The following is a 15,634-nucleotide window of genomic DNA, read 5'->3' as shown; positions in this document are numbered from 1 at the left end:
GGTGCTTACAAAAGTTTAATTTTTTATAACCATATTTTTCTGTCATTTATACTAAAATTCTGTCGAGAATTTGTAGGACTAATTTCGTCTACAGCAACTGCACCAAAATTCTGCCTAAGACAAAATGGCCGTTGTATAATTGATTTTGAACCTAAATTTTGGGAAACTGACAAATAACAAGCAAAACCACGAAAACAAGTTACATACATAATTGGCATATTATTATTATTAGATTCTGCGTCATAAGGTAAATGATGAAGAATAAAAAAAAACAGCCATGACATGGATTTACATGTAGATAATTGTAAAGTTTGTGGCAAAAATCGAAAAAAAAATAGAAAGGCAATGGGACGAAATTGTTATGAGAAACGATAACATTTATCATGCTGAAAAAATAACCCTTAATTCAATTGTGTGACATCATAATGAAATAACAATCAAGGTAAAGTGATAAATAATGAGAATGGATGATGAAACATGAGTTGATTTACATCGCAACAAATCATTTATTCATTGCAGTTGAGTGTGTATAACGTGAAGCTGAATGAGTTGTCAGGCAATCTCAATAATGCTAAACAGATAACACTTGTGCACATGGTATATATATCCACATTTCCGCTGTAAATTCTGTACGACATGTGGGAACATAATTTAGGATACTTTTGATTAACATCACAACAAATCATTTTTTCATTGCAGTTGAGTGTGTATAACAAATCTGGATGAGTGGTCAGGTTAAATAGGAAACGCTTTGCATGTGGTATATATATCAACAGTTGTGTATTCTGTACCGAATGCAGGTTTTGCTATCTGGAAAAATAAGTATTAAGATAGAAAAAATATGGAATTAGTAGAAGATGATTGTCTCATATTACAGCAGTTCCCAAATGGTGCGAGTTCGTAACTGCTGCAATTTTTGTGAGCTGCAGTTTATTTATCTGCTGCACCGAGTTTAGCTAACATGAGTGAAATTTTGAAATCAGCAGGAAATGAGAAAGACAAGTTGAACTTTAGCCTTCAATCCTTATGTTTACACATTTTAAAAAGACAAAGTACACATTAACGATCACAAAGTGAGTTTTATTAGAAAGCAACATTTTTATTTTCGTTTTTTTTTTATTTCCAAGGGTTTAGGCTGTCTTGATCGAAGCGCGGGCGTTTAACTCCCCCTGTATTCATAAACACCAACTCGAATATTGCAGTCACAAGTCTGTCTAAAAATGCCGTACTAAACTCCTCGATAAAGCTGACCGGCCTAACAAACCCTAAGTTGCCTATCAGCTACGGCATCTTAAGAGGCGTAGTAGACAACTTTGCATTGGCGCAGTTGGCCCAATCGCAATAATTTTGAGTGGCCAATTGGCCCAATTTCAATAATTTCAGTGTTACACCATTGTGTTAGTACGTGGTTTGGGTGACCAAGTACAAATCACATAATACCATTATGTGCGTGACAATGCTAAAGTCATCCACTACGATTTCCCCTAGTCTCATATACCTTACCAGCAGCTTAGTGCTACCGGGCTTGGCAACATCGACTCGGGCTTCAACAAACAGAATCCTCAGTCAATATTAATAAATCAAGACTTCGCCTCTCTGGCGCAATAATGGCCAATGACTTTCTAAATAAATGTCAAAATAATTCAAATAGTGAAATTTCCAGACCATTTCTCAGACAAATTTAGAAACGATTGCTCGTTATTACACCAGAGAGGATCTACAGTACCTTCCGAAGTCTTTCGTCTGCGTCGTCCCTCGATTTGAGGGACTCCTGTACTATGGCCTAACATGCAAGGAGAAAAGCTAAAGTCTCATCCGAATATAAGTGAATATAAGAAGCCATGCTTCAGTATTATGTGAAGTGCTCCGTGTGGGTAATCGTTTTAATTTAAGAGACTTTAAAGCTTAATCCCCTGAGTAATATAAAACCCTATCACCCTATCTAACTAAACAAAGAATTCAGTGCAGTGTTAGACCTAACCGAAACCTTTCCTTAATTTGGTCGGTCAAATTTTAAGGAGCAAATTTTGTTTAGTGCCAAAAGTTTCACATTTCTAATTAAACCCATGAAGGTTTCGGCATTGAAAAAAAGAAGAAAATGGTTAGCTTGCCTTATTTCGCATATTAATAATGTCTACAATCTTTGCAAATCGTACTGTGTGTTAAATAAGTGTTAAATAATAAACGTTAAATAAGTCCACAATTTAAGCTGGGCGATGTACGCACCATTTACACGCCCATAAAGAGCAGATTATCATTAGAAAGAATTTTTAATTCTCAAGTTATACTACCCGCCGGACTGAGTTGCTCCCTACTCAACAGCAGTGATGACCGTCGTCTAAACACCCAACTAAATTCGTCTGTCGAACCCTATTTAAACATTCCTTGCTGACTAACTAATAACTTGACAGACAAGAAAGGATTTCTAGTATCATACAAGTGAAGAATCCTCTAGCGAAGCGTAGAGTCCTATCTTCCATCGCCCGATGGCTCTGATTCTACATCAGGTACGAACTGTTCGTACAAATATAACAAACTAAAACTATACATTCTTTATCTTTTCATCCGTTGTCTTGAAACAAAACGAGCAACAGTGAATATGACATTCAGGAATTTAAATGAGGTTCAGTCCTGCTCTGGATTTGTCGGTTTTAGGTTAAAAACCAAAACGAACGGGAATAAAGTAAACATGTCCAACATGCCTCGAAAATAAATTAAATCTCATTTTAAAGGTATAGTGACGCGTTATTTATTATTAAGAGGTTTGTTTTGAGATATCTCTTATGAAATAATTGTTTCCCAACGTTTTAGAAACAAGTTTTACAAACGGCACTGAATGATTGATTAACGCAGTTTTCAACAGATATCCATTCTTGGGCGCTACAGAAGTATGTGTACCAATATGGAGGTAACTAATTGTGTTCGCCTACTTTACATCAAGTTTTTTAAAGGGACTGAAATCTATGGACAGGGGGGGGGGGTATTTACTTTGCTAACACAGACAGTCCCCCAACTCGCAATAAAACTAAAACAAGGAAAATCGGAATAGAATGATGGCCTAACCCTAACATCGTACACAGACAACGGGAGTACTTATTTTTGTATCTCACCTTATTGGTTGAAGCCTTCGCCAGTCTTCTTGGACAATCGAATATTATGTAATTTTTTTTTCTGAAATGAAACGATCACTTTATGGTTGCTTGATTGATATGAATATAAAATGAAATTATTCCGCTATTGGTTCACTTTGCTACGCGGTATTTTGACTAAACAGAGCGTTTTAGAAATGAGTTTTACAAGACAAGACGTCTTGAACGATTATTTAATGCAGTTTTCAATAAATATTGTTGGCTATTCGAAATAAAATTGCCGATTGTTATATCTTACCTTATTGGTCGAATGATTTGCAGGTCTTCTCGGACACTCAAATATTATGTTATCTTCTTTGTCTGTAAATGAAGATAAACAATCAATTTATAGAATTTATATTGAAATGACTTTGTAAAAAAAAATTATTAGACTGTTAGATCACTTTACAATGCAGCTTTCAAGGAATTTTTATTGTTGTATCTCACCTTATTGATCGACGCCTCCGCCGGTCTTCTCGGAAACTCCAATATTATGTAATTTTTTTCTATCTGTAAATGAAACAATTAATTTATGGTTGCTTGATTGGAATGAATTTATATTAAACTTATTCTGTTTACTTTGCGTGGCAATTTTTTGACCAAACATAGCGTTTTAGAAACTGAGTTTTACAAGCCACTTTGAACGATTATTTAATGCAGTTTTCAATGAATATTTATGGTTGTATCTCACCTTATTGATCGATGCCCTCGTCGGTCTTCTCGGAAACTCGAATATTTATTTTTTTTTGTCTGTAAATGACGATGAAACAATCAATTTAGGTAATTTATATTGGAATAATTACTAGACTGTTAGTTCACTTCACAATGCTGCAATGCTGTTTCCAATGAATATTTATTGTTGTATCTCACCTTAGTTGGTTAAAGTCTTTGCCGGTCTTCTCAGACACTCGAATATAATGTAACTTTCTTTGTCTGTAAATGAAAATCAATTTATGGTTGCTCGATTGGAATGAATTTTTAAAAAATTATTAGATTGTTAGTTGACTTTTTTAAGCTATTTTCAACAAGCCAATAACAGCATAAGCAGCAATTAAGTAAAACGATTTATAAAACAGGGGTCACCAAACAAACTACGGTCTGCGGCGTCATTTTATCCGGAGATGCAAAAAAGTGACGTAATAATAAGCCTTTTCGCATTCTCTCAGACACTTTTGTCATCCTGACAGATTTTCAGTCGTGGTTGTAAACAATACTTCGTTTTTGCGGCTTTGAATGCTATTCGTTAGTTTTTGGTTGTGTTTCGGAAATTAGAGTATGAATCAAATAAGTCAATCATCACTTGCCTCCTTAGGAGTTGTAGTTTTAATAGTAGTATTGAAAAATCAAGTCTAGAAATAGCTGTGACAAAATAGGCTAAAATTCTCTACCGGCACGCAACGTTTTTTGCGAAAGATGCACTCGTAGCGCGTGCTTTCGACAAAACTGTTTACGTTTCTTGTGCTAAAATGAACGTCGAAAGTGCATTATGCGCTAACAGTACTGTAATCCCTCGCGTACTGCTCCAATTTCACAAGCCGCACTAACTTTTGTACTGCTTAAATGCGGATATTCATGTAAGTATGTTATAGAAAAATTAAAGTTCCACTGATTTTAATAAAAACTAAAGTTTAAATAAAATTTTAGTTCACCTGATTTAAACAAAAACTGCTCCAGTGGATAGATGTGAGTGAAAATGAGAAAACAAAACCAAGTTTATAGAAACGGTCAAGAAATAACGGAGATATCGAAATTTTAGTACCGCCCGACAGGCAAATTATTTCCATGAGGATTGTATTACTTTTTTGATGAGAACTGTATAAATATGAAAAAAGAACACATATCAATCACCAATCTTTCGATGTGCGTCACATCTATGGAATATTGGGACTATTTCAGGATTTTATTCTGGCAACGGTTGTGCATGAGTTCATGACGGAGTTGTGCATGATAGTTTGACAGGGGTTAATTGTGGGTCATAATTAACGATGTTCTGATTGTACAAACTTCATAAACATTGGTGAGTATCAAGTTAGGCAAGAAATACACACGTCCATATAAATTTTGTTGGTGTCCATAGACAATATCATTAATTTGCACTACGTATAACTGGAGCGTAATTTTTAAAAACTCCGAATGTTGGGAAATTCATGCGCTAATGAAAAACTTCCAATACCAGATAATAATTATTTATTTTATCTAAATTATGTAAATTTCATGGAATTCCAAGATACAGCAGGCAATCCGTAGTCGTTTTTATGAGCGGTATTCCGACACGGCGTAACGGTAATAGGCAGACGTGTTGCGTACATTTTTTGGCGCGAAAAAGCGGATTTTGTAACATTCCTAATTCATGACAGCTAAACTCAGAATAGTTGTCTAGATATTTGAATTTGTTTTTCTGAGATGTTCTCGATCTATATTCTGCGATATAGAATTTAATATTCTAGATTTAGAATTTAATATTCAAGTCTTCAGAAATGTAGAATATATATTGTTGAATAAATTGAATGGATTTCTCAACTTTTGTGAATTTATTGTATTGCATTGACAAAAATATTCATCCGGCCCGTTTCAACACAGTTTGAGTTATACCAGGCCCGCGGTCAAAAAAGTTTGGTGACCCCTGGTTTAAAACAATTACCTTTTTCAAATCATCGGCGACGTATGTTCGGAACATTCAGTTAGCCCATAGTAACATAACCATGCATGGCAGGAATTGCCAATCAGATTCCAGACTATGTGGTCTTGCTCGACATCTGTAAACATCGAAGAACTTAATTATTACTGTAATTAATACTTATGAAATGATTAGGCTAACTATTATTCCTATGGTGCTGGGGCAGATTCCGAAATAAACTCCTTTAGAAGTTCGAATTGAGAATATCAATTTATGTATATATATTGCAACACAAATTTGCGGTTGTGGTTGACTATGTTTAACTTGTCACAGTGTTAGGGTTACCATATTTTCGTGACTTCAAATCGGGACGCCTCCAAAGACAACGATGACCGACTCGCAGTTCAGGAACAGTACAATCAGACATTCCCGCCGTTTATGTATATATATTGCAACACAAATTTGCGGTTGTGGTTGACTATGTTTAACTTGTCACAGTGTTAGGGTTACCATATTTTCGTGACTTCAAATCGGGACGCCTCCAAAGACAACGATGACCGACTCGCAGTTCAGGAATTGTTCGAATACGTTTGCAGGAATACGTACGCAGTTCGAATTGAGAATATCAATTTATGTATATATATTGCAATACAAATTTGCGGTTGTGGTTGACTATGTTTAACTTGTCACAGTGTTAGGGTTACCATATTTTCGTGACTTCAAATCGGGACGCCTCCAAAGACAACGATGACCGACTCGCAGTTCAGGAACAGTACAATCAGACATTCCCGCCGTTTATGTATATATATTGCAACACAAATTTGCGGTTGTGGTTGACTATGTTTAACTTGTCACAGTGTTAGGGTTACCATATTTTCGTGACTTCAAATCGGGACGCCTCCAAAGACAACGATGACCGACTCGCAGTTCAGGAACAGTACAATCAGACATTCCCGCCGTTGATTACCCCGGGTAGATGAAGGCTGAGAGCAGGGGTGCGTGCAATATTACGAAACCGTAGAACTGAAATATGAATATGTTCAATTTTCATCCTCTAATCCCAGACATTTTTTCCAATTACATGATTTCTGTTATTTCGTGAGGGATTCGCGAGTTAGCGCTCCCGACCGGATGTGCATATAGTGCATATGTTTAACTTGTCACAGTGTTAGGGTTACCATATTTTCGTGACCGGATGTGCATATAGTGCATATGTTTAACTTGTCACAGTGTTACCATATTTTCGTGACCGGATGTGCATATAGTGCATATGTTTAACTTGTCACAGGGTTACCATATTTTCGTGACCGGATGTGCATATAGTGCATATGTTTAACTTGTCACAGTGTTAGGGTTACCATATTTTCGTGACTTCAAATCGGGACGCCTCCAAAGACAACGACAACGAGGGATTCGCGAGTTAGCGCTCCCGACCGGATGTGCATATAGTGCATATGTTTAACTTGTCACAGTGTTAGGGTTACCATATTTTCGTGACCGGATGTGCATATAGTGCATATGTTTAACTTGTCACAGTGTTAGGGTTACCATATTTTCGTGACCGGATGTGCATATAGTGCATATGTTTAACTTGTCACAGTGTTACCATATTTTCGTGACCGGATGTGCATATAGTGCATATGTTTAACTTGTCACAGGGTTACCATATTTTCGTGACCGGATGTGCATATAGTGCATATGTTTAACTTGTCACAGTGTTAGGGTTACCATATTTTCGTGACTTCAAATCGGGACGCCTCCAAAGACAACGACAACTTTTGTAACTTTACATTTTCCGATTTTTACTACATAAGCCTACATCTAAAGCTATCTCGGTTGTCTTCATTGACCATATTGTCATCGAGAGTTCATGCGCATATTCTCTGTCCAAATATCGGGTTCAGTTCGAAACATAGAAGGGAATTGACGTTAACGAATTACAAATAGTTCGAACTTAGACAAATTGGTATTGGTTTTACATGCGATACGTTTGCTGATAATGTTAGCGGGGAAACAATGGCATTCACCTTCAGTAAGTAGGCGAGCGTCGCGCTACGCAGAAACAACAGTAACAAAAACATGTACGTGTATTATGCTGAATGGCTGAACGCCAAAGCGGAACATATGGCTGACTTGGCGGGACAAGATGCTAAAAAGCGGGACTGTCCCGCCTAAAGTGGGAAGTATGGTAAGCCTACACAGTCTGGATGTGACGGTACTAACCTGGAAGTTATGTAACCTCTTTTGAGTAACATGAATAAGATGGTTGGATTTTATTTCGAATACCTTCTTTGAATATAGATGTGAGTTTGCAGCATGTTACATTTATATATATTAAACTGAACGAATAAAATGAGATGATAAATCATCGCACATAATTAAATAATTCTTTATATCCATCAGTCTGTCAGTTGCCCGTGTACATTACCCAGTGGGTAGGCTAGCTAACGAAATAACAGACGCCTTCCAGGCGTTGCGCGCTCCGCTTTCCTGCATTGTCGATGACCGACTCGCAGGAGTTCAGGAACAGCACCATCAGACATTCACGCCGTTGATTACCCCGAGTAGATGAAGGCTGAGAGCAGGGGTGCGTGCAATATTCCGAAACCGTAGAACTGAAATATGAATATGTTTAATATTCATCCTCTAATCCCAGACATTTATTCCAATTACATGATTTGTGTTATTTCGTGAGCGATTCGCGAGTTAGCGCTCCCGACCGGATGTGCTTATAGTAGAACAACCATTTTGTTCCAAAATATATCCCCTTGGCATTGAAAAGCGCTGTCTGTCAACTATTTTAGCCTAGTCTGCCTTAGCATTTTCAAATCGTTTTTGATTAAACTAAAATCTCCCATCGACAAAATGTTCAGCAAATTGACAAGTGGCTGTCGAAACTAGGAAGAATAGTCATGCATACAACCATGGTTAAAAATCTAAGTGGCTTTTAACAGCTACGTTCTCATTGGTTATTTGCCACTGCTACTGTTACGAGCGGCCTCATCTGATATTTATACTTCAGCAAAAAACATAACATACAGAAAGTGCATTTGAACTATGCTTCCATATCATTCGCGGTATGACTAGGCCACAATACTTTACCATACTTTAATTCTTAACATAAATAAGAATGTATTTGAATATCCAGAAAATGACTCGTATGCCGGTGAAGATCAGTCGAATACACAACACATTTTTATTTTACAAATAGTTTATGATAATAGATATCGGTGGCAAATACCGGTATATTTTAACCATCATCACTAATATCTGAACATAATTTTGTACGACACATTAACATAGAAGAAACTTTTCTATCCACGCAATACTATCTTAGTACTCGCATGAAATTGTTTTTGAATCGCCATGTAAACAATCACACACACTGCTTCTGGGCGATCTGACAACAAATACACGGCAAGCTGGATCAATTACCTCAATAAAAACTCAAAACGATTTCTGAGAATGTTCAGTCCGACCAATCAAAGCAAAATCAGCCACATAACTAGGGGAATAAAAAAAAACTGTTGTTCATAATAAATGTAGGCTACATTGCCACCTAAAAAAAACGTTTTCAAAAAGTGCAATCCAAAATTTATGAAGCACTGAGGGAACGCGAAATCGAAGCTCGACTTGCCTTTGATTCGCAATAAATCGATAGCGCTGTTAATGTAACAATAAATATATTTCCTTGAAAAGCGTTGACCAAATGCGATGTAAGTAAAAATAAAAGCATTTAAATATAATTTTTTAAAGCTGAATTGGTATGAGTAGGCTAAGTATATGGCCAGTGTTACTTAAACTTAAAGGAAGTTAAATTAAATAACATGAGTGATGAAAATAAAAATGAGAAGGTTGATGATATTATAGCGTGAGGTCTATAACACCACAATGTGAGATCTACTTCAAGCTATTGAATGTGAACACACATGTGAAATCCGAGTGAGATTTGCGCAAAAGTTTTATCCAAGAACTTCAGTTATGTGGAATTCCCTACATTATAGCTCAGTGGTTCTCGAACTTTTTGAGCCGCGCCTCTTTCAGAATTTGTCAAGTGTCGCGCCTCACCTCAATAATACCCAGCTAACAATGAGCTTCATATAACAGATAGTGAGTCGAAAGTATGTTTTTGGTCAAAAACACGTGGATGGAACCTAAATATCCAAAATTAAAAAAATGTAAATGTAGCCTACAAATATTTTTATTTCTAATTAGCTTCACGTGCCCTTGACCGTTGACCCCCCCCCCCCCTTCCACAGTTTGAAAACCGATGTTATAGATGCTTCATATTGACGTGAACTTCTGCCCATATGTGTGTGGTTCTAGTATGCAGTGGAGATCCGATACTTGTTCAAGTCATAAAATATGCTTGGAAAATGCTTGGAATTGCGTACACTACCGAATCTATAAATTGTCCAAAAGGTCCCGATGTCCCAGATGAACGGGTTTCATTCAGGCATTAATACACGAAGCCTACTAAGTCCAAGCACGTTGTGATTGTTCCAAGCATTTAGCCTCGACAGGTTGCCAAGAGTGACATCGATAATTAATTGCTAATTAAGTACGATTTCAAACCACTCGGCCCTCGTCGGTAGCTGTGGCGCAAAGGAAGCGTGGAGGCATAGTAAGCTACAGGGACGGGTTCGAAACCCGCAGGGCCAGCTAGAGAAGGCATAGGCCAGAAATACAGGCAAGGTTAGGAATAAGGATAACTAGAATTGACAACAGATAAGGAAAAATGAAGGGGCCACGGCGAACAACGGGAGAAGTTGAAAGAGAGGGCGGACTAGCCAGAGAAAAAATAGGCTAAGGCAGGTTTAGGGAGTCAGAGGCGAAGGCAGATTCAGATACATAATCAGGGTGGTGGAGACACAGGAAAGAGGGTGGTGGAGACACGGGAAAACAAATACGGCCACGGCAGATAGAAGACACACAGACACAGGAGAAGAAATGGGCCAAGGCAGATTCAGATGGGTAATCATGAGTGGGAATAGGTCAAGGCAGATTCAGGGTTGGAGATAACACAGGAGTAGAAATAGGCAAAGGGCAGATTCAGAGATATAATCAGAGTGTGGAGATGAGAAGAAATAGGCCAAGGCAGATTCAGAGAGATAATCGGAGTGTAGACAACGCAGGATAACCAATACTCCCCAGAGAGATAGATATAATCAGAGTGTGGAGACAACCCATGAGAAGAAATAGGCCAAGGCAGATTCAGAGAGAGATAATCAGAGTGTGGAGCCAACAAGGGCAGATTCAGAGAGATAACCGGAGTGGAGACAACACAGGATGAGCAGCAATACGCCAAGGCGCAGATTCACAGAGATAAATAATCAGAGTGTGTGGAGACAACACATGAAAAGAATAGGCCAAGAGATAGATAATCGGAGTGTGGAGACAACACGGGAAAAGAAATAAGCCCAAGGGCAGATTATGAGAGATAATCGGAGTGGAGACAACGCCAAGGCGCAGATTCGGAGAGATAAATCAAGAGTGTGGAGACAACACTGAAGAAGAAATAGGCCAAAGGGCAGATTCAGAGATAATAATAATAATTCAGAGATAATCGGAGTGGAGAAGAAGCAATACGCCAAGGCGCAGATTCAGAGAGAGATAATCAGAGTGTTGGAGACCACACAGTAGAAGAAAAATAGGCCTAGGGCAGATTCAGAGAGATAATCGGAATGAAGACAACACAGGATGAGCAGCAATACGCCAAGGCGCAGATTCTGAGAGAGTGTGTGGACACACATGAGAAGAAATAGGCCAAGAGATTCAGAGAGATAGATATACGCCAAGGCGCAGGTTCTGAGAGATAAATAATAAGAGTGTGTGGAGACAACACATGAGAAGAAATATAGGCCAAGAGAATCGGAGTGTGGAGACAACACGGGAAAAGAAATAGGCCAAGGGGCAGATCTAGAGTACATAATCGGAGTGTGGAGACAACACAGGAAAGCAAATAAATAAGTCAATCATCATTTGCCTCCTTAGGAGTTGTATGTAGTTTTTTTTAAGATAATCGGAGTGTGGAGACAACACAGGAAAGCAAATAAGTCAATCATCATTTGCCTCCTTAGGAGTTGTATGTAGTTTTTTTTAATAGTAGTTAGTATTGAAAAATTAAGTCTAGAAATAGCTGTGACAAAATAGGCTGAAATTCTCTACCGGCACGCAACGTTTTTTGCGAAAGATGCACCCGCGTGCTTTCGACAACTGTTTACGTTTCTTGTGCTAAAATGAACGTCGAAAATGCATTTTGCGCTAACAGTACTGTAATCCCTCGCTTACTGCTCCAATTTCACAAGCCGCACTAACTTTTGTACTGCTTAAATGCGGATATTCATGTAAGTATGTTATAGAAAAATTAAAGTTCCACCGATTTAAATAAAAACTAAAGTTTAAATAAAATTTTAGTTCACCTGATTTAAATAAAAACTGCTCCAGTGGATAGATGTGAGTGAAAATGAGAAAACAAAACCAAGTTTATAGAAACGGTCAAGAAATAACGGAGATATCGGAATTTTAGTACCGCCCGACAGGCAAATTATTTCCATGAGGATTGTATTACTTTTTTGATGAGAACTGTAATAAATATGAAAAAAGAACACATATCAATCACCAATCTTTCGATGTGCGTCACATCTATGGAATATTGGGACTATTTCAGGATTTTATTCTGGCAACAGTCATTGACACCGCCGAAAGATCGTAGCAAATAAACGCTGGAGTTGTGCATGATAGTTTGACAGGGGTTAATTGTGGGTCATAATTAACGATGTTCTTCTGATTGTACAAACTTCTCAAAAATTGGTAAGTATCAAGTTAGGCAAGAAATACACACGTCCATATAAATTTTATTGGTGTCCATAGACAATATCATTAATTTGCACTACGTATAACTGGAGCGTAATTTTAAAAGCTCCGAATGTTGGGAAATTTATGCGCTAATGAAAAACTTCCAATACCAGATAATAGTTATTTATTTTATTTAAATTATGTAAATTTCATGGAATTCCAAGATACAGCAGGCAATCCGTAGTCGTTTTTATGAGCGGTATTCCAACACGGCGTAACGGTAATAGGCAGACGTGTTGCGTACATTTTTTGGCGCGAAAAAGCGGATTTTGTAACATTCCTAATTTATGACAGCTAAACTTAGAATAGTTGTCTCGATATAGTAATCTTGTAAATTTGTTTTTCTGGGATGTTCTCGATCTATATTCTGCGATATAGATAGAATTTAATATTCAAGTCTTCAGAAATGTAGAATATATATTGTTGAATAAATTGAATGGATTTCTCAACTCTTGTGAATTTATTGTATTGCATTGACAAAAATATTCATCCGGCCCGTTTCAACACAGTTTGAGTCATACCCGGCCCGCGGTCAAAAAAGTTTGGTGATCCCTTGTTTAAAACAATTACCTTTTCCAAGTCATCGGCGACGTATTTGACGATGTTCAGAACATTCAGTTAGCTCATAGTATCATAACCATGCATGGCAGGAATTGCCAATCAGATTCCAGACTATGTGGTCTTGCTCGACATCTGTAAACATCGAAGAACTTAATTATTACTGTAAATAATACTTATGAAATGATTAGGCTAACTATTATTCCTATGGTGCTGGGGCAGATTCCGAAATAAACTCCTTTAGAAGTTCGAATTGAAAATATCAATTTATGTATATATATTGCAACACAAATTTGCGGTTGTGGTTGACTATGTTTAACTTGTCACAGTGTTAGGGTTACCATATTTTCGTGACTTCAAATCGGGACGCCTCCAAAGACAACGACAACTTTTGTACCTTTACATTTTCCGATTTTTACTACATATGATAAGCCTACATCTAAAGCTATCTCGGTTGTCTTCATTGACCATATTCTCATCGAGAGTTCATGCGCATATTCTCTGTCCAAATATCGGGTTCAGTTCGAAACATAGAAGGGAATTGACGTTAACGAATTACAAATAGTTCGAATTTAGACAAATTGGTATTGGTTTTACATGCGATACGTTTGCTGATAATGTTAGCGGGGAAACAATGGCATTCACCTTCAGTAAGTAGGCGAGCGTCGCGCTACAGTGAAACAACAGTAACAAAAACATGTACGTGTATCATGCTGAATGGCTGAACGCCAAAGCGGAACATATGGCTGACTTGTCGGGACAAGATGCTAAAAGCGGGACTGTCCCGCCTAAAGTGGGACGTATGGTAAGCCTACACAGTCTGGATGTGACGGTACTAACCTGGAAGTTATGTAACCTCTTTTGAGTAGCATGAATAAGATGGTTGCATTTTATTTCGAATAACTTCTTTGAATATAGATGTGAGTTTGCAGCATGTTACATTGAAAGAATAAAATGAGATGATAAATCATCGCACATAATTAGATAATTCGTTATATCCATCAGTCTGTCAGTTGCCCGTGTACATTACCCAGTGGGTAGGCTAACTAACGAAACAACAGACGCTTTCCAGGCGTTGCGCGCTCCGCTTTCCTGCATTGTTGATGGCCGACTCGCAGTTCAGGAACAGTACAATCAGACATTCCCGCCGTTGATTACCCCGGGTAGATGAAGGCTGAGAGCAGGGGTGCGTGTAATATTACGAAACCGTAGAACTGAAATATGAATATGTTCAATATTCATCCTCTAATCCCAGACATTTTTTCCAATTACATGATTTGTGTTATTTCGTGAGCGATTCGCGAGTTAGCGCTCCCGACCGGATGTGCATATAGTTGTGAACAACCATTTTGTTCCAAAATATATCCCCTTGGCATTGAAAAGCGCTGTCTGTCAGCTATTTTAGCCTAGTCTGCCTTAGAATTTTCAAATCGTTTTTGATTAAACTAAAATCTCCCATCGACAAAATGTTCAGCAAATTGACAAGTGGCTGTCGAAACTAGGAAGAATAGTCATGCATACAACCATGGTTAAAATCTAAGCGGCATTTAACTGCTACGTTCTCATTGGTTATTGGCCACTACTACTGTTACGAGCGGCCTCATCTGATATCTGTACTTCAGCAAAAAACATTCATAACATACAGAAAGTGCATTTGACCTATGCTTCCGTATCATTCGCGGTATGACTAGGCCGCAATACTTTACCATACATTAATTCTTAACATAAATAAGAATGTATTTTAATATTCAGAAAATGGCTCGTATGCCGGTGAAGATCAGTCGAATACACAACACATTTTTATTTTACAAATAGTTTATGATAATAGATATCGGTGGCAAATACCGGTATATTTTAACCATCATCACTAATATCTGAACATAATTTTGTACGACACATTAACATAGAAGAAACTTTTCATTTTTCTATTCTCGCAATACTATCTTATTACTCGCATGAAATTGCCTTGGAATCACCATGTAAACAATCACACACAATGCTTCTGGGCGACCTGACAACAAATACACGGCAAGCTGGATCGATTATCCCGATAATTACTCAAAACCATTTCTGAGAATGTTCAGTCCGACCAATCAAAGCAAAATCAGCCACATAACTAGGGGAATAAAAAAAACTGTTGTTCATAATGAATGTAGGCAACATTGCCACCTAAAAAAAACGTTTTCAAAAAGTGCTATCCAAAATTTATGAAGCACTGAGGGAACGCAAAATCGGAGCTCGACTTGCCTTTGGTTCGCAATAAATCGATAGCGCTGTTAATGTAACAATAAATATATTTCCCTAAAAAGCGTTGACCAAATGCTATGTAAGTAAGAATAAAAGCATTGAAATATAATTTTGAAGCTGAATTGGTATGAGTAGGCTAAGTATGTGGCCAGTGTTTACTTAAAGGAAGTTGAATTAAATAACATGAGTGATGAAAATAAAAATGAAAAGGTTGATGATATTATAG

At 37.5% G+C, this 15,634-nt stretch overlaps 1 protein-coding gene across 1 annotated transcript in view; it reads right to left on the bottom strand.

Annotated features, from left to right (window-relative positions):
* Positions 1-208: 208 nt before the first annotated feature.
* LOC120336727 (alpha-2-macroglobulin receptor-associated protein-like) overlaps positions 209-15,634 on the bottom strand; it is a 34,271-nt gene continuing 18,845 nt past the window's right edge. Inside the window, exon 9 of the mRNA XM_078109877.1 lies at positions 209-810. The gene's annotated coding sequence lies outside the window, so the exon portion shown is untranslated. The remainder of the gene's footprint in view (positions 811-15,634) is intronic.

This window comes from Styela clava, chromosome 2 (assembly GCF_964204865.1).
Source record: "Styela clava chromosome 2, kaStyClav1.hap1.2, whole genome shotgun sequence".
Lineage (NCBI taxonomy): Eukaryota > Metazoa > Chordata > Ascidiacea > Stolidobranchia > Styelidae > Styela > Styela clava.
The sequence above is the reverse complement of the archived record's forward strand: the minus strand, read 5'-3'. Positions and strand labels throughout refer to the sequence as shown.